This window comes from Mustela nivalis (assembly GCF_964662115.1).
Source record: "Mustela nivalis genome assembly, chromosome: 1".
Taxonomy (NCBI): Eukaryota; Metazoa; Chordata; class Mammalia; order Carnivora; family Mustelidae; genus Mustela; species Mustela nivalis.
Genome location: NC_139020.1, coordinates 26,135,771 through 26,158,166, shown reverse-complemented (window position 1 = coordinate 26,158,166; position 22,396 = coordinate 26,135,771).

The window sequence follows — 22,396 nt, the reverse complement described above, 5'->3', positions numbered from 1 at the left end:
ATAAGGGGAAATATGAGGGTCACAAAGAAGGACTGTTGTAGAAAGGAAGAAAAATTTAGTAAAAAGTAAGAGAGAGAATAGAGAAATGAAAAATGAAACATGAAGAATTAAAAATAACCTAAAATATTAGCTATTTAAATTAGGTAGATGTCTCTCCAATATAGGCCTAGAGCCCCTGATGAAGTCCCTTTGAGGAAAGCAAAACAAAACAAAATAAACAATGGAAAAACATACTCAAAGGCATAATTTCATAAAACACATGAAAGATCATAAAAGGAAAATATTGTCTGATTCTACTTAGGTGAAATGTCTAAGGTAGCCAAATTCATAGACAGAAAGTAAGTCTGCGGATGCTGGTTGACAGGGGTAGGGGAGGAGGGAATATGCAAATTTTTGTTTAATGGATACAGAGTTCCAGTTTGGAAAGATGAAAAAAATTCTGGAACTGGATGGTGGTGATGGTTGCACAATGTAAAAGTACTTATTTCTACTGAACTGTTCACTTATAAAATAGTCAAAATGATAAAATTCATGTTATGTATATTTAACCACAGTAAAAAAAAAAAAAATCATCAAAGAGGGTTTGTCGTTTCATAACAAAAAAAGAACACTGTGTGTCATATAAAACTGACCTAGAACAGGCCAAGACATAGTCCATTAAGAAGACTGGACACTGAAGAGACAGAGACCAGCAAATTCTCACAACACTTGTAAAGGGAAAAACAATTCAAGCTGGTATCAAATTTCTCCACAGTAACTTTCCATACTGGAAGTTACCTAAAATACTCTTTCAGAGAGACGGCATGGACCATGGATTTTGCATTCAGACAAGCCATACTGAAGTATGAAAGTTGCAGATGATTATTTTAAACATGCAAGAAACATAGTATTTTATTCCCAAGAGACCTTTTTTTTTTTTAAAAAAGATTTTATTTATTTATTTGACAGAGAAAGATCACAGGTAGGCAGAGAAGCAGGCAGAGAGAGAGGGGGAAGCAAGCTCCCTGCTGAGCAAAGAGCCTGATGTGGGGCACGATTCCAAGACCCTGAGACCATGACCTGAGCTGAAGGCAGCGGCTTAACCCACTGAGCCACCCAGGTGCCCCCTTAAGAGACCTTTTTAAGAAAAGTGCCAGAGAGTGGGGCACCTGGGTGGCTCAGTGGTTAAGCCTCTGCTTTCAGCTCAGGTCATGATCTCAGGGTCTTGGGATCCAGCCCCGCATTGGGCTCTCTGCTGAGCGGGGAGCCTGCTTCCCCCTCTCTCTCTCTGCCTGCCTCTCTGACTACTTTGATCTCTGTAAAATAAATAAAGAAAATCTTAAAAAAAAAAAAAAAAGAAAGAAAGAAAAGTGCCAGAGAAAGAGACTGGCTAATTAAGACTGGTGAAAACATGGCAAGATAACTAGAAGAAGCACGGAATATATTTAACTACAAAACAAATGCAAAGATTACAGTTAATGTCAGAGCAGGCCAAGGTATATTACCTGACAAGAAAAAATGATAATAAATAGGAAAGCCAAGGTAAGGAAAGACTGGAAGGAAAATTGATCGCCTCTTCCAATATATCTGAGAGCCAATGAATATCATTTATAGATGAAAAATAAATTATAGCTATGTAAAATATAGTATTTGTAAAACCATTACATATAATAAAATATTATAAATATTAATAAATAAATAATAAATTTTAAAAATATACACATATTTGCCCATTGTTGCAAACATGCAAAAAAATCTGTGGTTAAGCCAATAATCTTTAATTTGCAAGAATCTGTGGTTTGGCTGGGGCAGAGTTGCTTCAGGAAGAAGGTCTGGGTCCAAATCTTCTCCAAATGGTTATCATATGGATGGGGACAGTGGACTAGCTGGTCAGGCACGATTTTATGCTTGTGGCAGAGGCTTAAGAAATATGTGAGTTCTCTTGAATCTTAGCTTTGAAAAAAACCTTCCTGAAATGGAAGAATGGGCTCAAAAGATAGAAAGTTCAGGTATAAAATAAGTGTCCTAGACATGTAATGTACAGTACAGTGACTATAGGAAATATCATATTGCATATTTGGAAGTTGCTAAGAGGATAAAATTCTCATCACAAGAAAAAAATTATAATTATGCACAGTGATACCTGTTAACTAGACTTACTATGGTGATCATTTTGCAATATATACAAATATTGAATCAATATGTTGTACACAGAAATAATGTAATGTGATATGTCAAATTATACCTCAATTTTTTTAAAGATTAAATTTTTTAAAAAAGCTCTCACTTTTTTGACCTCATCACTTTCTTGCATTTTTATCATTTGTAGCTAAAAGTAACCAAAATATGTTTCTGACATCCTGCCTGAAATCATCTTGCCCAACCTTCCATTCTGCTTGAGATCACAAGATAATTGGGTCCACTTAAAAATTTTCAATGTATAGTAAGGGATGGTTTTACCAACTATTTTGCCACTGTCTCATATGATTCATTGTTAGGTTGAAAAAATGCCCCCTCAAAGATGTCCACATCCTAATCCTGGGACCTGTGGATATTTTACCTTGCAGCACCAAAACATCTTTGTTAATGTGACTGAATCAGGGGTCTTGAGATGGGGAGATTATTCCAGATCATCTAGGTATGCCCAGAAGTAGCCACAAGGGTCCTTATAATATGGAGGCAGGAAGATCAGAGTTAGAGAAGGTAGTGTGATACAAAGCAAAGAGATATTTGAAGATACTACTCTTCAGGCTCTGAAAATGGAGAAGGGGTCCACGGCCCAGAAATGAAGGCAAGCTCGAGAAGTTGGACAAGGCAAGAGCACAGATTCTCCCCTAGAGCTGCACTTAGGAACCCAACCGTACCAAAATCTTGACTGTAGACTAGTGAGACTGATTGTGGACTTGAGACTTCTAGAATGTTAGATCATAAATTTGGGTTAAGTCACTAAGTTTGTGGTAATTTGTCACAGCAACAATAGGAAATCAATACACAAGGATTATCCATTCCCCTAATTTGTATAATCATTTCTCACCATTTTATCAACCTCGTTTAATACATATGACACAAACATTCATTGGAGAATGTAAAAACTGAACTGACCATAAAGAAAGTTTTTCTGATTGTCTCATCTAAAATACCAGAAAGCTAAATATATCATTTAAATTTGGCAAGTTAAGTAATATAAGTTTATGTATATTTAACAGTATGAAGATAAAGAGTAGAAAAGATAATCAAACGTTGGAAGAGAGAGAAAAATGTACTGATTTATTATCATGGGGACGCCTGGATGGCTCAGTTGGTTTAGCATCTGCCCTCAGCTCAGGTCATGATCCCAGAGTCCTGGGATCTGGCACCACATCAGGCTCCCTGCTCTCCCTCTGCCCCTCCCCCTCGGCTCATGCTCTGTCTCTCTTTCTTTCTCCTAAATAAATAAATGAAACCCTTAAAAATTTAAAAACATAATAATAGTTTTATTACTATAGGAAGCTACTGGACACTGTCTAAATCAATAAAAAGGGTCTCAAAATTACAATTATAGCAATAGGAATAAACGCTAAATATTCCTAAACATTAAATATATGTGCAAGCACACACCATTTACATACACATCCCATCAATATACCGAAATGAAAGAGACCACGTGGTGAAAATATACTTTCCAAAGAGAAGAGAAAAGAATAGAAACACAGCAAGATAATAAGAAAATTTCAAGATGGCCAAGATTGTAGCATGCAAATGCCAATCAAAAGAAGCAGAGGCATGACTTTATTATCAACTACGATGGAACTCATAGTGAAAACATGAAGTGATACAAAAGGGGGAACTTTACAATCATGTAAGGTACAGTTCACAATGAAGGTGTAATAGATATGAATATCCATATCCTAACTAGCATAACGTCATTATTCAGAGGGCAGAAATCATAGAATATTCAAGCATAAATGTACTAAACACACTAGCAGTTAGGCACACAGTTATTCACAATTTAATTTAATCCAGCAAATTTTGATTGAACCCCTACCAAGCACTGAGGATATAGTAGTTAAAGAAATAGACAAAGACTCCTTCTTCTGTGTGTCTCGTTTTCTAGCATAGAGAGATAAACAAAGTGGAAGAAGGAAAATATATAATATGGTGGAAAATGATTGGCTATGGAGATATTTGAGAAGAGTGCTGGGGTATGGCCTCCTCCTGTAAGCAGAGGAGGTAAGAAAAACCTCAATGAGAAGGTGATTTTGAGCATTGTTTTGAAGGAGGTCACCGGGTTAAGGTAGTGTTCAGAGAGGGGTTGATGGGAAGCTGGTAAAATAGTCAAGGAGTGAAAAATATACTTCTCATTCTGCCTTTTATAAGTTTTGAACAATGCAGGTTTAGTACCTTTTCAAAAAACTAAGACATAACAGAGAACTAGAATAATTTGGAAAAACAAAACAAACTAAAGGATAGAAGATATGGGTTTTTGTTCAGGGTCAGTTCCTAACTTGTCTTTGGCTGTGGATGAGCCACTTAATCCTCCGGATTTTCTTTCCACATGTGGAAAAAAAGGTGGCCCTAGATCAGGTGATCTTCAAATTCCTCCCTCCTCTAATATTCTGTGGATCTATGATTTAATACAGTATTTATCAAACTGTGGCTTGGGAAAATAGTTTTGGAGTCTAGCCATTAGTCAACCTGTTTATCAGTACCCTGTCTTCAGCTTCCCTGCAACACGCAAATAACGAATAGCTGTCTCTCCAATTCTAGAATTACGTAATTCAATTCATGTAAAGAATAAATATTAGAAAACTCAAGAAATACCACTTTTTCAAAGGGATTCAAAACTCAATGACAATAGGATAGCTCCCTAAACATAGACACACACAGACACACACACACATGGGACTATCCTTTTAGGCTTCATGATGATAACAAAATCATGACTATATTTTAATATATATATATTTAAATTTACAAAAAGTACCTTTTACTCTTCTGTAGATTGTGATGTGGTCTTTGGTAAGCCCCAGGAAATGTTCTGTTCATTGTAAAGTTTAGCGAAATTAAAACTGTAAGTGAAGTATTTCTTCCTTTAAGTGGTTTGGCAATTCACAATGTAGCATGATTTATGTTAGTCTTATAGCTATGTACCTAAGTTCTGTCTCCTGTCTCTGTAGTCTATGGAATTAACTCCTTAGAGTAAGATCTTACTTCCTTGATGATTTCCAGAACACATACTAGAGCCCTCTATACAAAAATGAGCTCAGATATCGTTCTATCTTGACTCCCCATGATATGAGAAAAGATATGAGGTGGAAGGTCAGGGGCAGCCATCTCAGCGAGTGATCCCTTCTAAATTCTCCTGCCTTGATATAAGTGAGCAATTGAGAAAAACAGGCAAAGGACACAAAATCTCTATCTACAAGGTCAATAGCTCTTCCTAAAGAGAATAAATGTCCTATGCATAAGATCATACCACTTATACAAGAAAATATTTGCATGGCCAAAAAATATAATAATAGCATTTTTGTTTTCTGTCTAAGCAAGATTTGATACCTGGGTATTTTTCCCTTAATAGCAAGAGAAGGATGACTGTGACTTTTATAGATAGCTTTTGTCTCAAAATATAGATTGAATGAGGTTTCTTGAGAATTAGACTACAACCTCAAATACAACCTCTGTATGTCCTCTGGAAACATGGACTATGGCTACTGTGCCATTTTGGTAATGCCTTACTGTGTTTCTTTTATCCATTAAACTAAATGCTTTGTTTTCCATGGGGACCTTCCTGAAACTGTGGTTTTCTTGTCTAGGAAATGAAAAACCAGTTTCAAATCTTGCTCTGAAGTTAATATCTGCATTTCCTAAAGAGGAAAAAGTACTGATTTTCATATTCAATTACACTTACAATCTTACAATTAGTAGTTGGTATGCTAGTTTTATCCCCATATAGGAAAATATGTTTTTGGTGAATATTTTTCATCAGTATCTCTTATAGAACTGCATAACTTCCTAAAATCTGAGCGGCAGAATTGAACATTTTTTAGCCTGGGAAGGATCAGTCTTAATCAAAACAAGATTAAAAACAAGGGCAATAAAACTGCATCTCACTTCTTTGTAGATCTGACACAGCTGCTTTAAAAGGTGAGCCAACAGAAATTTGGGCTACGCTCCGTGGAGGAATTCTGTCCTAATTATCCACAATTATCATGGATATCACCTGTTTTGAATTTCCTAGTCTTATTCCTTGACTAGCTTTCTATTATAAAACTTACTTGTGTATGTATCATGTAAAAGATACATAAAATGTATCTAAATATTCTCTTTATATCCCCCCCCCGTTCTTTTTTATTGTGTTGAATTACCATATTGTACATGTGTAAAAATCTATGACAATTGTATCCCAATAGAATAATGTATCATGTTATTAAAAACATGTCTAAAAATTAAATACTGCAACAATTATTTGGCAAATTATTTGTCCTTTCAAGTTTGTATAAGATTTTCAGGAAAACAAAAAAGAAAAAAAAAAGCCACAATTTGTTCAATTACATTTTTCTTTTTCCTGTTCCCAGTATTCAGAGAGGTCAGAAAATTGAACTAGAAAATATCTTTATTTGGATTAATAGCTTTGTAGGAAAAAAAAATGTTTTAAAGATGTTAACTTGAAAAAGTTGTTCTTGGGAAATAGAAATCCCACCAATTCAAAAACACTAGTGTTTTCATTCCTGAGAAATAAGTAAAACTAAAATGTTATTTTACAATGTGGGTAAAACTAGACAGAAGTTGCTATAAGAAACAAAATCAGTCATTTTCCCAAAAAAAGACCAGAAGCAAACACAAGAAAAGTTGATTTGTGTTTTAAATATTGCACATTATATTAGATTCATAAATGAATCATAATGTTAGTCTAAGATAGACACAAACTGAAAAACATATTGCCTTGGATATGCCCTTAATGCTTCCTTATTTTCCATCTCAATAAAAAATTTTCCTGGTTTCATTGATCAAAATATATTTATGCAGGAAATCATAATTTATGTTTTCAAGGACTATTTAGATTAAAGTTGGATACTCCAGTATAACCAGAAGTGATATAACCTTTGATACATTAGTACATCAATATTTTTTATCACTTAAAACCACTCAGTACTTCCTGGGATCTGGGATTCAGAAATTGATGAGCTGGCTTAGCAAAATCATGGCTGATCCTCAACAAACAGTTCTTACTTCACAGTATGCATGAATTAGCAAAAGTCTTCCGGGGATTCCACACTGTCTGAAAGAGAACACATTTTGCTTGAAGAACTTTGTGCTCATCACTAAGTTCCTAGGGTAGAAGGGAATAAATGCTCGAAATTTCTTTGCCTTTGAATTTGCAGAAGTGATCTTTTGTGGAACCAAGGGGCCCTGACCAGCCAAACCAGAACTGCTTCTGAGACCTACAGAACCTTCTCAGGTCAACGCATTTCCAATTCAACTGTTAAATACAAGACTCTTGATAATGTACAGGAAAGGTATAGAAGGAAAAGCTATAGATCCTACACTGAAGGACCTAATAGTCTATGAACAGAGGTAATAATTCTACATCAAAATCTGGATAAATAGTGAAAACTGAACTCACTCAATCTGGAGCCATCATCTTCTAACTTGGGCCACATCTGTGACTTCTTGTGCATTTCCCATTTTAGTAATGAAACGTCTTAATACAGATTCATAGCAACCTTCCTAATCCCTTCTTCTATCTTTACCTCTCTATCCCTACAACCTATGTTTTAGTTCAAAAACTGATGGCATTTTCCCCTGTAAATAACTGTTTAAATGGTTCCCCTAATCCCATAGCTTCTTCAAAATGACATTTCTTAGAGGCACATCTGACTGTATTCCTCCTCATTCATCAACAAACTGAGCTCCAAACTCTCATGAATAGAAGGTAAGCTTTTTTCATCTCACACCTCACTTCCTGTCCTGTCTTTTCACCTCTTCCCTCCATGCAGCTAAAGTTCTGGTCATTCTGAATTATTTCATTATCCTCAAATATGTGATTAAACACGTGCCTTTGCATGTGTTCATCTGTCTGGACTGCCCTATGCCACCCCATTCTATGCCTGATGTGGATCACTGTGATCTTCTGCTCATCCTTCATTCTCAAACCAATGATTTTTTCATTTGTCATATATTTCATAATGCCTCAGATAATAATATGGCCATTTATTTATACAATAGCATCTCTTGTTCTACAGCTTCAGAGTCTTTTCAACATGATATTGTATTTGTTCTCCTGTCTGTCTTACTACTAGATTGCAAATATCTTGAGGCGAGAGGCATTATGAGGGCTTTTTCCACCTTCATATCCCAAGCTCTTGCTGCAACACAATAAATTCTTGATAAATATTGAGTTAAAAACACAATTATAAAGTAGTAACTCAAAATAGCAGATGGAAAATACTATAATAGCTATACCTTAGTTTGGCAGAGGGTAGATCAAGCTGAGAAAATCAGGAAAAACTTCATGGTATAGGATGTAGTTGACAAAAAGATTAAAGAATGCATAGAATTTATAAACATGGAAATGGAAGGGAGAAAATACTTAGGTTAGTGAACTTTGTGATCAATAACAAGAAGCTGAACATCCATCTCCTTTGTGTGAGGATCTGATCTGCAGAGAAAACGGGTACGAGGTAAAGAACTGTAATAAGCTAGAAAAGTCAGCTTGGAGAATACATTGGTAAACATCATGAGAATCTGGCTAATGAGTATAAATTCAGATTTTTTCCCTAGGAAATAAAATATAGATATATTTAAGGATTGATGTCCTCACATCCACACACAAACACTCATATATTCTATCAGGAAAAGGAATTTTAACAAATTAAGTAGAAAAGTTAGATCAGGGAAGATATTATGGAACTTCAGATACAATTGTTTTTCTCTTGAAAATAAATACATAAATATTTTAAAGGGCACTGCCATAGCCACAGCTCTAGATGTAGATGCAGATACAGACATTCACATAGATGGACAAATTTAAAGCCAAGAAAAGAAATAGTGGGATGTTGACAAAATGTAGAAGGGTTTTGACAACCTGAATTTGGGTGACTATAATTCAGAGTATAAAGGGGCGCCTGGGTGGCTCAGTGGGTTAAGCCGCTGCCTTCGGCTCGGGTCATGATCTCAGTGTCCTGGGATCGAGTCCCGCATCGGGCTCTCTGCTCAGCAGGGAGCCTGCTTCCCTCTCTCTCTCTGCCTGCCTCTCCATCTACTTGTGATTTCTCTCTGTCAAATAAATAAATAAAATCTTAAAAAAAAATTCAGAGTATATAAAATTCTAGGGGAAGCTATCTGCATAATTCAGTATTTGGAGAAAATGGAGGTAAGGGAAAGGGAAAATTCAGAGATCAGTCAAAATTCCCACTGAGTAGGCATTGTTTATTTCTTATCTGGTACAATTAATTTCCTTTCTTTGCATCAGCCAGACAAGCTTATTGGAGGTAGTGTCATTCATTATCTCTTTTGAAACCCACCACTCAACAGAGAGTGTGGTCAATTTTGGGTAATCAACAAAATTGAATTGATCTGACCACAGATGGAGACTTAATGCAACCTCTTCCCTACAGCTGCTGCCATCTATGACATTTGACTGTTTTCTTTGAAATTTGCTCGGCTGGGCCATGGAAGGGGCAGGGCTCTGTTAGAGTTACCTGTCTGTGGTTTTCTTGGGAGTGCTGGTCATATATCCAATATCTACACTGTGCCTTCTGAAGACCTAAGACTGTAGCCCTTAGCTTCAATGTTCTTACATAGTTCAATGGCCCCCGCTGCTTAATCTTACTGCACATGAAAAAAAAAAAAATTAAAAACTGTGCCAGCTTGAGGAAGCACTGTCTTATTGTCACAGTAAATACACTGGTTTATACTAAACTTAGCGAGAGGTACCATGTTTGCCAACAAATTATTCTTAGCAAAAATAGTAACACTTGTGCAACCATCTAAAGCTCCAAGAAAGTACTGTATTTATCTTCCAAATAGTGAAATGTAAATTTAGAAAACCAAGGGGATTAAGACACTGAATCTTTGATGCCCCCTTTATTATGTTTTCTCTTTGTAGAAAACAAGCTGTGCGGTATAAAGTATCACCTCGAGAAAAAAGGGATGCCAAAAATATGTGTGGCTACCACTTTACAAAATGCAAGTTCGCTCCCTTTTCTTTCCAAATGATTTATATTATAATTTAGACATATAGAGAAGTACCTCCCCGACTATTCCAGTCCTGAATACTGCCTGTTATACCTAGAATAGCTATTACAAATCTTTCTAAAAATCCTTTTAAGAATTTCTAAAAATCCTTGTAATGGAGATATGGGGGCTTGTCTTTTACACCAAGTTTTTTGGCTTTTCTCCCTCTCTTTCCTCTGCAAATTATAAAGCAACTGGAGAGCATTCGGCCAATACGGATCTAGCTTGAATTTTTAAAAAATCAAAATTGTTAGGCGATCGTCTTTCAGCGATGTAGACATTGAAAAGAAACTTGGGAATTAGTGCTGTTCTTTTCTGTGTCTGCACATGACAGATCTACTGTTCGTATGGTTAATTCGGTCAAAGAAACCATTTCATCCGAATTTTTGACTGAATGACCAGCGGCTTGACTGAGTTAGCAGCCACCGTGCCTGCTCTGGCCGCGCATGTCCACCCGGGCTTTGTCTGCGAGCTGGCAGTCTCTGCACAGAGAACACACAGCATATGCCAGGTGGCCATGTGTCTGAGGCAGAGGGAATAGAGAACAAAGCAAAAAAAAAAAAAGCTTCCATTTGGACAGAGATACTTTAAGCCATCCGACTGCCAGTAACGTATTAAAGAGAGAAGAAAATACAGTGATGCCTGAATATGCTCAACAGTAAACAACTTCAAGCCTGAGATTCAGATCACAAATCTTTCTCTGCTGCTGCTGACAAGCTCGGCTTGAGCATGGCTGCAGGAGACAAAGAAACCTGCTTCAAGGGGAAAAGGGGAGAAGAGACCCTCACACTCATTTGAATCTATCTCCAGTGCAGGTTTTAGGAACCCATTATATCATAATCATTGTATTCTCATGGCAGAAGCCTGTTCTGTTGAAGGTGGGAATCGGAGAAGAAGGTTCTAGAATGGCAAAACCAACAACTTCCTGTCCCTGTCTTTCCTCTTTAATTCTACCCTCTTCTTGTTAATTACCATACTGCTCACAACTGTCTTCCCCACAAACTGAGGAACCGAGTGGGCAGATGCTAATGCCATTTCAGAAGTGTTGGGGGCTACAGAATATTACTTTAGAAAAGAGGTAGGATGGCGTGGGTTCCCTAAAGGTCGGAACGGGTAATTTCTCATATAAACACTATATTGCCCTCATCCCCTGCATCATGTTTTAAGATAAATAAAATGTCTTGACTGCATCATTTTCCTATTACTCATTTCTTGAGCACCTGCTATGGGCTAGGCGGTAGGCTCGAAGCCTAACTTTTGGTTCAGTATTTCCCATCTTCCAACTGTAGCTACTAACTGTGCTCTGTTAGATTCACCTTACAAGTACGAATAGTGACATTCAGAGCAGTTCGTTGATGTGCCCAAGCTCACTCAGCTAATTAGTGTGATAGTGATTTAGATGAAAGCTTATCTGATTCTTTTTTTTTTTTTTTTGAGAGAGAGAGAGAGTGTGTGCGCATGAGAAAGCAGGGGGTGGGAAGGGCCAAGGGTAAGGGAGAAACAATCTTAAGCAGGCTCCACGCTCAGCGCAGAGCCCGACAAAAGGAACCGTGTCATGATCCTCAGATCATGACCTGAGCTGAAATCGAGCTGGACACTTAACCAACTGAGCCACCCAGGTGCCCAAGCTTATGTGATTCTAAAACCTCTATTAATCACACTACACCAACCAACAGCTACATAAAAAAGTCAGTTTTGCAAGGGTCTCCCAGATGCCCTGTCTTCTACAGTCTGTGTAATTTAATCAAGTCCAGATGAGTCCCTTTTTTTTTTTTTTTTTAGATTTTTATTTATTTATTTGACAGAGAGATCATGAGTAAGCAGAGAGGCAGGCAGAGAGAGAGGGGAAAGCAGGCTCCACGCCAAGGAGAGAACCCGATGTAGGGCTCCATTCCAGGACCCTGAGATAATGACCTGAGCCGAAGGCAGAGGCCTAACCCACTGAGCCACCCAGGTGCCCCCAGATGAGTCTTTAATAGAGTAGTATCCTATTTCAGATATTAGAATACTAAAACAGCCAGCTGGCCTAAGGCTGGGTCAAAATTCAAATGTAGGTCTACCTCAATATACATACATCAATGCTAGTCTGAGAGCTCCATTGACCTGAACTCAAGTGAGTGTAAAGGGTTTGTTCCACCTTCGAAGGCGTCATTGTCATCTTGAAATTAACAAAATGGGTGCAAATTGGAATGGATTTTAACACCACGGCGAGTATTTTGTTCCCTCTGCCAGGAATGCATTTCTCTCTACTCCATCTGACAAATTCCTTCCATTTGAGCTCTCCTAATCTAGTTCTGATGTATGTTTTTAGACACACTCTAATTCCGAAAGGGAGAACTCGTTGCTGCCTTGCTGGTGCTCCAAGAAGAACTGCATCTGCACCTGTATTCGAGCATTTTGTCAGGTCACACTGGATTGTCATCTGTCTCTGTGTCTATGTCTCCTCTAGGCAACTCGGGATCTCCCGGAGGATCTGTTCCCTATCCTTGCTAACCTTTAAGCTTCCAATATCCTGGTCAGTGTCCTATCAGGTCTGTGTTCAAAAACGCTTGCTAAGAGTGTGTGATCAAGTGATATTAGAGTGTAAGGCATTAGAAGAAATGCAGGTGTATATGTGTTTGTGTGTTTAAAAAGCAGTGTGGAAAAGGAAGAAATGCCATTTGGGTTGTAGGGAGAGAGTTTCATTCCATCTTATCTGGCTGTTAAGGGGATTTTGCTGAGCAAAAAATCCTCTATTTGTAGAAAAGCCTTACCTGAGCCACCAATACCATCTAAGATTAGTAAAAGAAGGATTTTAAAGATTTAATTTACTTTTTGTCATGCACTGCTTGCCATTTGCATTCCCCTCTGGTTGAACATTGAAATGAGACGTGCCTTTATCACCTTTGTGTCTGGTCACGTCTGCTTGCTAGTCTCCCTTGCTAGCACAGCGCCGCAGTATCACGCTGTAAACACAGCAGCAAAACGGTTCAAGGAAAGAAAAAAAGGAAAGCCTGCTTTGGTGCAGAATTGGATGGAAATGCAATTAATGAAAACATTTCTATTGGTAGCAGGCTTTTTATAAATTCTTTTCCTTATAATTAAATTTTCTAAAATGTAGATGGTTGGCCTGAAGTATCTCCTGGCTATAATATTGGCATGGGATCAGTACAGCTCACTTGCCAAGATTAACAGGAAAAAATATAATGGGAAAATACCGTAATTTTATAGTTCTTGTAAAATGAGGAAATCACCACCCACACAAAAACCCCAAATAGTATGTCCCTAAATCTGCCCACAGAGGGACCAAGATACACATTTTCAGTTTTGAGGATGACCCTAGAAACCTATTTGGGGTTTATTTTCGTTTACCCTAACATAACTGTAGATCCATCTCAGCAAACAGATGTGCCGAACATGAACTTTATGTTCATTGGCTCAGGAAATGGAGCTGAGAATTTAAACTAATTTCCATTTTTATTATGTAGTATGACTTTTGCTTCTTTGTTCTCTCATAATCAACTTCAGTCCCCCTGAAAATACCTTAACTGATAGCTTCTAACAGGGTTAGATTGTGTGAGCTGAATGTAGACTTGTTTATGATGGCCTTACCCACATATGCACCTGACATACTTTCTCTCAGTGGAACAACAAATTGGATTTTTTCAAGAGCAGGAGAAAGGTACAAGCTCCTTCTAATAAAGTAAATATGATACCACTTGTGTGTGGCAGAATCTTTTGAACTGAGTTGAAAGTGCATTTCTGAGGCATCAAGCATAGGAAACTCGGCACCTACAAACTTGCTACAGAATAAATGGTGTTGAGCTCCCAGGTGGTGGTGAGGAAGACCGCGTCTGAGCACACACACAGATTCTTCTTTTGCCCACAGAACACATTTCTCTCCCCTCTCTGACCTCATTATGCTTATGTTGGTTAATTGTATGTGTCCACTTGACTGGGTTAAGGGATGTCCAGATAGCTGGTAAAACATTATTTCTGGGTGTATTTATTGGTGATGGTGTTTCCAGAAGAAATTGGCCTTTGGTTCAGTAGACTGAGTAAAGCAGACAAATGGCCCTCCCCAGTGCAGGAGGACATCATCCATCCACTGCATGTCCAAATAGAACAAAAAGGCAGAGGAAGGGTGAATTTACTCTCTCTCCACTTGAGCTGGAACATCTATCACCTCCTGCCCTTGGGCAGCTGTGCTCCTGGTCCATGGGTATTTGGGCTCAGACTAGATCATATACTGTTAGGCCTCCCACCCCATTCCAAACTCAAGCCTTCAGATGGGGACTAAATTATTATTCCACCAGCTTTCCTGGGTCTATGGCTTGTAGATGATAGGTCATAAGACTTCTTAGCCTCCATAGCCATTAGTGCAAATTCCTATAATAAATCAATCTCTCTCTCTCTCTCTCTATATATATATATATATATATCCTGTTGGTTCTGTTTTCTGGAGGACCCTTACTAATATAGTGCTCCTACAGATGATAACTATCGGCTCTCCTCCAGGATGACCTTCAGTTAGGTTTGGCCACTGAGAGCACGTGCAATAGAAGAGGGTAGGAGAAGTGAAAAAACTGCATTTACTTTCCCTCTCCTCCTTCTCTGATGCCTGCCCAAAGGGTGACAATGGCTGTATCCCTCTACAACTAATGTTTTCATCAGAGTCTTCCTCCATGGTCTTCACCTCACTGGTCCACCATAACTGTGTCCTTCCAGTGTCGTTCTGGCCTTGGAATGGCCAAGGCTCCCGACTATCACTAGTATTTGGGTACCTCACCAACTCTTTCTTGCTCTCTTATTCTTGCTACAACTCTATGTGTTATTTATTTATTTAAAACTCTTCATATGAGCCATCTGAAGTGAATCCAGTGTACTGTTAAGACCCTAAGTGACAAAGAATGCAATCATTCTTTTTTAAGTTAAATAGTCACTCGAATAAAATAACCCACTGAATAGCCATGGACTGATTAAGTGGCTTCCAGTAGGAAGGACGCTATAAACAAAGCCATCTAACTGCCTCCACCTTTGACATTCATAGCAAAAACTGATAGAACATAAAGCAACTAAATTTTGCACCTTCTAAGGAAATTGAAAAGGCTATCCAAACCGTCAAGATTCTTCAAGGGATCTGTTAGATAGAGTGTAAATTATTTCATATCACAAAAGGGGTTGTCTCATGATTCTCTTGGCTGGGACGCAGCATCAAATAAAGGAGGTAGGCAATAAGGAAGATCCGACAAAACGAAAATCCTTTAACTCAAAGTGGTAAGGACAGGCTGGCTTCCAGGACATCTTAGCAAAAGACAAAGTTTTCTAGGACATCTTTGTGGCCAGAAATATAAGGAAGTGCTCCAAAATGATCAAAAATATTAGAAATACAAAGGATTTAAGGAGCTCCCACTGGCCAAATATGGCCATTCTGAGCTCAAAATACATGATAATCAACATGCTGAACCAAATAATCCTTATTTTTCCTGAGAAAGAAAGAAGGAAAGAAGGAAGGGGAAAAGAAAAGAAAAGGAAAGCAAAGAAAGGAAGAAAAAGAAAAAGAGAGAGGGAAGGTGAGAAGAGAAGAAGTAGGAAGGAAAGATCTACCTTATCGTAGAAAACAAATAAATATATGATGATGGGTAAATAATCAATAGGTGAACCTTTCAATTCAATGGATGAATCTTTTGCTTTGATGAAAAAGACATGTCCAGCATCTCAAAGAACATCACCACAAATCACTTCCTAATTACTAAGCTATACCTTTCATAGGTTATGGACCTAGAGCCACCAAAATCACACATGATCATATCAATTATTTTTCATTTTCTGTTCTAATATCTTAGCCCACTCCAAGGATTTAGCTAAATATTGAATTTGTGAGTCATCTCTTCAGAGACTAAGGCTTCCATTTTAGAGAAGTTTGAACTTCCCACAAATAATCCAATGAACTGAGTATTTCATAATTCCACCAATTCTTAAGCCAGGATTTAGATGACCCATTTGAAAGAAAAGGTCTCTTTAATATTGGATTCCTTCTAATGACAGCTCTACCTACTCACTATATCCTCTTTTTAATCCCCACATCCTCTAACTGCTTCTTGTTGAGAGGATGGGTCCCTTTGTTTGATTTCCATTTTCCATAAGATACAATTTGAGGGACATTTTCCATCAGATAAAATTTGAGGGTCACCAGACTCTATGGTATTTAACAGCAAGTTAAACCTAAAAGACTTCAAATATTCCCCATAAGTAACTATACATACTATTTGAGCAGTGGACATCGCAATTAGTGATTACCACCTCTCTGAGATGCCTCAGGCTAACAGCTATATCCTGATAAACAATAGTATCTACATAGGAGACCTAGTGAAAGCTAAGATTCCCCCTCCAGAATGTAACAAAATGAACTTCTGTAAGAACTTTTCTTTCATGTTATAACATTATTTCATAATTTATTATTTTTTCCATTAATTTTCATTCATTTAAAAAAATCACTCATTTGCAATACTTTAAACTTACTTCTTTTCAGATTGTAAAGGCAAGACAAGTTCACATAATTGTGTACTTTGTCTGCAGAATCCTCTTACCTCGTTCCCATTTCATGTTGCAAAGCCTCATGAAGTCTGTGTGCTTATTTTGCCAATGGTTTCCATCCAGAGCTAGTCAGACAGGGTCACTCAAATAATGGTCAAGACATTTCCCTAACCCTGATTACAGCAGAGTTTCCAGCTCTTCTTTAAACTGTGTATGTACTTCTTCCAAAATTCTGCTTGCTTAACAGGTTCGTGTTTATTCTGTATGGCGAACCTAAGGAAGTAGAAAAGCCAGAATTATATTTCAGACTTTTCCAACTGTCAGTTTTGTACTCAAACAAACTAGTCATTGCTGTCCCTCAGAAGGAAAGCTGCCTCTCACTTATAAAGAACCTTCCTCTTGGAAGATTCTGTATCTTAAAAGGTTGTTTTGAAATGTTGATATACATACAAGTAAAAAAATTCTTCAGGCAGATTAAATGCATATATAAATTTATAATAGCCCACTGACTCCAGTTGGCAGAGTTATAGCTTTAGGATAAGTGGCAAAACACTTTCCAAAGAAGTTTGGAGACTCTTTTTTGTCTTTCTGCCAAGTCTTCTCCACTGAATCTCACGCACTGACTAATGCATATGCTTGTTTGTTTAAGGTTCCAGGGAATGGTCTTTATTAAGCCTGGTAGGTGAGAATATGATCAGCAAAGGCCTATTGGAACTTCTCGACTTGGACAGGTTTTGGCTTCTGCTATATTTCTAGTGGCTGTCCTGCTGTACACACACCAACATTAACAAAATCGGAGTCCTGCAGCTTTTAATTCATATTCAGTAAGCTCAAATATGAAATATGTTTTATAATTTTAAGTGTTCATTATGAAACAATACACACATACTTATTACTGACCCCCCCACTTCTCTCAGGCAATTTCTTTCTTCTCTAATATCAGCACTCTCTAAGAAATTATTATTCATTGCTCCTAAATATATCATTATATAAATATACTTTAATGTACTTATTTTTCTGTTTATGCATAAATGGCTTGTTCCCTGTTTGGGACAACTATAAATAAAGTTAGGGAATGTTACCGTACATGCTTTTTGTCATTCGTGCATTCGTGTCTATTGTGTATAAATTCAGAGAAGAAGTGATAACGTGCATATTTAGCTCTGGTAAATAGTACCAAACAACTTTCCAACAAAATGATTATCAACTCAGGCATTAATATGTATAATGTTTGAGGATTCTACTTGACTTATATCTTCTCTAACACTTGATATGTCTAGTCTTTAAAAATTTTAATCATTCTCCTTGGGATACAGTGTTATGTCATTGTGGTTATAACTGGTATTTAGTTGAGGCTCATTAAAAGAATTTTTCTCACTGAGTTGTTGGCATTCTTTAAATATCTTGCATAGAAGTCCTTTGATTTAACATATATGCTGATAAAATTATTTATATGAAGTCATACATTATAACTTATAAACTATAAACATGTATAGTTACAAAATTTCTATAAGTTACATATATAAAACAAATATAGTCATTCTGATTCAGTATTTTGACTTTTTATACTTTTACTACTACTCTCCTTTGTTGAATAGAGTTAACTTATTTAAGTGAATTCCAACTTATTAATCTTTTCTTTTATAGGTAACTATTTTTGTCCCAGTTACAAAATCCTCCTACCACAACATCATGAAGGCATATGATTTTTTTCTACATGTGTTCTTCTTTGGTCTATCACATTTATGTCTAAATTTCATTGCCAATTCAATTTTGTGAATGGTGTGAGGTACAGACTAACTTATTTTTCAGATGGGTTTTCAACTGATTTGGTAATTTCTTAAAACCACCATCATTTTTGCATTAAACTGCTGTGGCATCTTTGTGATAAATCAGGTGATGGTACATGTGAGTCAGGTTCTGGATATCCGATCCTCTTCTATTGGCTGATCTGTTTATTATTTTTACATCAGTGTTATTCAATACCACACTGTTTTGCTTACTGCACCTTTGTAATGAGACCTGACCTCTGTCAGCACCATTCTGCCAGGTTTGTTCTCCTTTAAAGATTGTCTTGCTATTCTAGGTCTTCCACATTTCCAATACACATTTATTTTTGTTTGTTTGTTTTATTTATTTATTTGACAGACAGAGATAACAAGTAGGCAGAGCAGCAGGCTCCCTGCTGAGCAGAGAGCCAAATGCGGGGCTTGATCCCAGGACCCTGGGATCATGACCTGAGCCAAAGGCAGAGGCTTAACCCACTGAGCCGCCCAGGCGCCCCTTCCATACACATTTAGAATTAGCAGGCCAATTACCCCTCCTCCACAAAAAACAAACAAGCAAACAAACAAATACAAGAAAAAGAAAATATCCTTCTCTTATTTTGATTGAGAGCCTACTGAATATATCAGTTTTGGAAGAACTTAAACTTTAATAATACTGAGCTCTACAGTGCAGGAACATGTTCTATCCATCTATTTATCTGGGTTAAAAAATTTTTTTTCTTGGCCCTCTTTTTGTTGTTGGTCACAGTGCAGACGAATAAGATATTTTTCATGTGAACTATTTCTAAATATCTGAGGGTAATATGTGCTATTATAAATAATATTTACTAATTTCTTTCTTAATATTTGCTGCTAATTTATAGAAGTGCAAACATTTGTTGTGTATTGATTTTACATCCAATGAATTACTAAATTGACATTATTCTAATCATATTTTGTAGATTCTTTTTAATTTTCTAAGCATATACCCACATCATTTGCAAATAATGACAGTTTAAGCTTCTTCAGCTTTTCAGTGCTTGTTTTAGAGAGTGTGGAGGGGCAGAGAGAGAGAGAGAGAAAATCTTATGTAGGCTCCATGCCCAGCATGGCACCCAGAGCAGGACTCCCTCTACGACCCTGAAATCATGACCTGAGCCAAAACCAAGAGTTGAACCCTTAATCTACTGAGCCACCCAGGCATTCTACTTCTACTTCTTATTTTCTTAGTTTTTGTCATGACAGTATTGAATTTTATCACATTTTTTTTGTATATATATTAAGGTGATCACATTGTTTTTCTCCTTTATAGGGTTAATGTTGTGAATTACACTATTGCTTTTTGAATATTAAAAATAATATTCAATATGCAATCTTCTGGTTAGCCACACTACATTATTATTTACTATATTTTTAAATAGACCTACACAGATTCAATTTGCTAATATTTTGCTTAGAATTTTTTGCAAAGGTGTTCATGGGAGAATCTGGCTTTAATTTTCTTTCCTGCTTATGTCCTAATCAGGATTTGCTATTAAAGATATGTTGAATTCAAGTAATTTTTGAAGCATTCTTCAAAGAGCACGGTGATTAATAGCACAGTCTCTGAAGTCAGATGGCTGGGTTCTAATTTCAGCTCCATGATTTACTAGTTGTATAATTCTGACCAAATAATTCTAGGAAATGGTATCAGAAGTCTCAGATCACATTAGCTCTGTAAGTCTAGAAAAATTATTCACTATATTAAAATTTTAATTCACTATATTAAAATTTATATTTATATGTTAAACAAACATACTAACAGTACTTACTTTATAGGGTAGATGTGAGAATTAAATGGGATGAACTATGTAATATATTCAATGTGGTGTCTGAGATAGAAAGCACTCAAAAACTAGCTGTGTGTAGATGATAGGTAGAGGATAAGAGATAACCCAGACACAGACACATACACAGTTAACTGTATTAGTTGGACTGTAAGCATATTTTTAATCTATCATTTTGATCACCAAATCTGGACTTTGGTGTCACTGCCCATTCTTATTCTCTACCTGCCAACCCAATACTTCAACACTTTCCAAACTTTAATGGAAAAAAACCAACTCTCACTTTCAATGTACTTGACACTGTGTGTGTTTAAAATAGCTGTTAACACTGCCTTGATTTGTCTATTGTATTAGCCAAGTTTCTCTGGTTTGACAGAACTAATAGTATGTGTATATAGAGAGAGAAAGAGATTTATTATAAGAAGTCCATAATAACCAAGTGTGGAAGCTGGCAAATCCAAAATCTGCCCATTGGGTCTATAGGTGGAGATCCAAGAAAGCCAGTGTTCCAATATAAGTCGAAAGATCTTTTACTGTGAATTCTCTCTTGTGTGGGGGAGGCTGGTCTTTTTCTTCTATTTAGGCTTTTGACTGATGGGATGAAGCCCACCCACATTATGAAGGGCAATCTGCATTATTCAGAATCTACCAATTTAAGCACTAATCTCATCCAAAAACACAAACACTCAGAATAATGTTTACCAAGTATCGGGGCACCCTGTGGTCCAGCCAAGTTGACACACAAAATTCACTTTCATACTCATATTTTAAGACCACGCAATTCTGATTTCAGAAAGAATCTGGTACTGAGTTCTGACTTTTTATTTTCAGAAAATATACTTATGATTTTTTAATATTTATTTCTCATTTGGGGGGGATTTAGAAGTGTAAGGGAGTTAGATTTGTATACTGAGTCCACCATTTTGAACTGGAAGCTTCTGTTGTATAACCTTGTTTAGGGAGGGATAAAACTGAAAGTATATCACCTAAATGATTATTACAAAGGTGAGAATGATTGATTGATGCCAAAGGGCAAAGTTTATTGGGTATTTCTATTTAGGTAAAGGAAAAGAGGTCTTAACTGTGTGAAGCCAGTGGCATATAAGTCCAGCTGAAGTCTCCATGTTGGAAATGCAAGCTCCTCTCTCCTACAAGGTATCTTTCTGTGGATAATGGGTAATTGAGCAAGATGAGAAAACTGATGATCATTTTAGGTCACAGAATGGCCACCTGAGGTCCTGCTCAGGATGACAGTGGAGTGTTCTTTATTTCCTGTATATAGAATTAACTGCCATAAACTATAACTCTCTATCAGGGATCTAGTTTCTCTTATTCTTGTAACAATTGCCTTTATCTCTTTTAACAAATTGTGGGCTAACATGGATCAGTTCAAGCATACTCATGAGTAAAGTATAAGATTTACATGAATCAAATGTCAATTCCAACCATCTCTGGAATCTCACCATCCCAAGTAAGATAGGAATTCAGGACTACCTAAAGTCCTATCTCTATAGCTTCTGATATTGCTAAGAGAATAAGCACAGATAAGAAAACTACGTTGAGGGCAAATGGGTGTCTCAGTCAGGTAAGTGTCTGACTTCAGCTCAAATCATGAACCCAGAGCACTGGGATCGAGTCCCACATCAGGTGCCCTGCCCAGTGGGGAGCCTGCCTGTGCTCTCTCTCTCTGCCTCCTGTTCCCATGCTTGTGCTCTCTCTCCCTCCTTATCAAATAAATAAATATAATCTTAAAAAAAATACTATGTTGAGTTCTGCTTAAATTTATGTAAAAATTGGAGACAATAAATATATGCATATGCATATCAGTGATTCCCTCTTGAGATAAGGGAAACATTTTTCTCTCACGAAATACCTCTTTACACATTTGACTTAAATTTTGTCATGTACCTATATTGTGTTTTTCAATTAAAAGTTCCAATGAACTTTAGCAAGTCGTCTCATTATAGAGTTAATTTTTTTTTTTTTAAAGAAACTGAGGTGGTTGTTCCTTCTATGAATGAACAGCTGTGGCCTAAGGATATTATCCCCTTATATTTCTACCTGACTTCAGATACCACTGATTTCCAGCTTGTA